Consider the following 958-nt stretch of genomic DNA (forward strand, 5'->3'; position numbering starts at 1 on the left):
TATGGGTGTTTTGCATCACCTAACCAAGGGTGAGCAATCGATTAACAATCGATTGAACCGTTTAAATAGAAATTGAATAAATTATTTTTTTTAAGTCAGGTTTTTTTTTTAAATCGAATCAATCGAAATCAAATAAATTAATTTTTTTAAGTCAGTTTTTTTAAATCGAATTGATAAAATATTAATTAAATTAATTAACAATTAAAATAATTAATTTTTTGATTAAATTTGGATTCGGGAGGGTAGTAAAATTACGAATATGGATTTTAAACGTTTGATACTGATTCGGATATAATTTTATTCAGTTGATTTTGATTATGAATTTAATTGAATTTAAATCAAGATTAAGACGATTCAGTTGATTAATTTTATTTAATGTATTTTTTTCTTATCCCTACTCCTAGTTCTCTTTAAATCAAAAGGTTTGGGAAGTTTGAGTTAGAGTTGTCAAATGGATTAATTCATAGTAGGGTGGGTCAATTTAGCATATGGCGGAGCAAGTCAACCTGACATATGGTGGGGTGGGATAGGTCGGTTTATCAATTTAGTGGATTGAAAAATTTTCAATCCAAGACGGATTGTAAGTTAGGGGCAACCTAACCACGAGCCTTTAAAAAAAGTATAAAAAATATTAAATTTGAATTATAATTTAAAAAAGGTCAATTTAAATTTTTAATTTTAGATTGTGATTTAAATGAGTCAAGTCCACTAGTCTATTAAATTTTTTATTTTAATTTTAAATTTAAAAAAAATTCTTTTAATCCACGGATCAATTCACGTGAATCGTAAGTCTAGACAAATCAGCCTATCTAAATTTATCATAAAATATATTGATAAAATTTTAATTTAATTTATTTAAATTATTTGATAAGACAGATTAATCTAACGAATCCAATCCATGCGCTGCATGGCAATTGGCGACGTAACGCAAATTACGTACGTAGCGTAACTAAGTGGC

The sequence above is a fragment of the Curcuma longa genome, chromosome 8 (genome assembly GCF_044706935.1).
Source record: "Curcuma longa cultivar G26 ecotype Majalengka, Jawa Barat chromosome 8, ITB_CL_G26_1.1, whole genome shotgun sequence".
NCBI classification, from domain to species: domain Eukaryota; kingdom Viridiplantae; phylum Streptophyta; class Magnoliopsida; order Zingiberales; family Zingiberaceae; genus Curcuma; species Curcuma longa.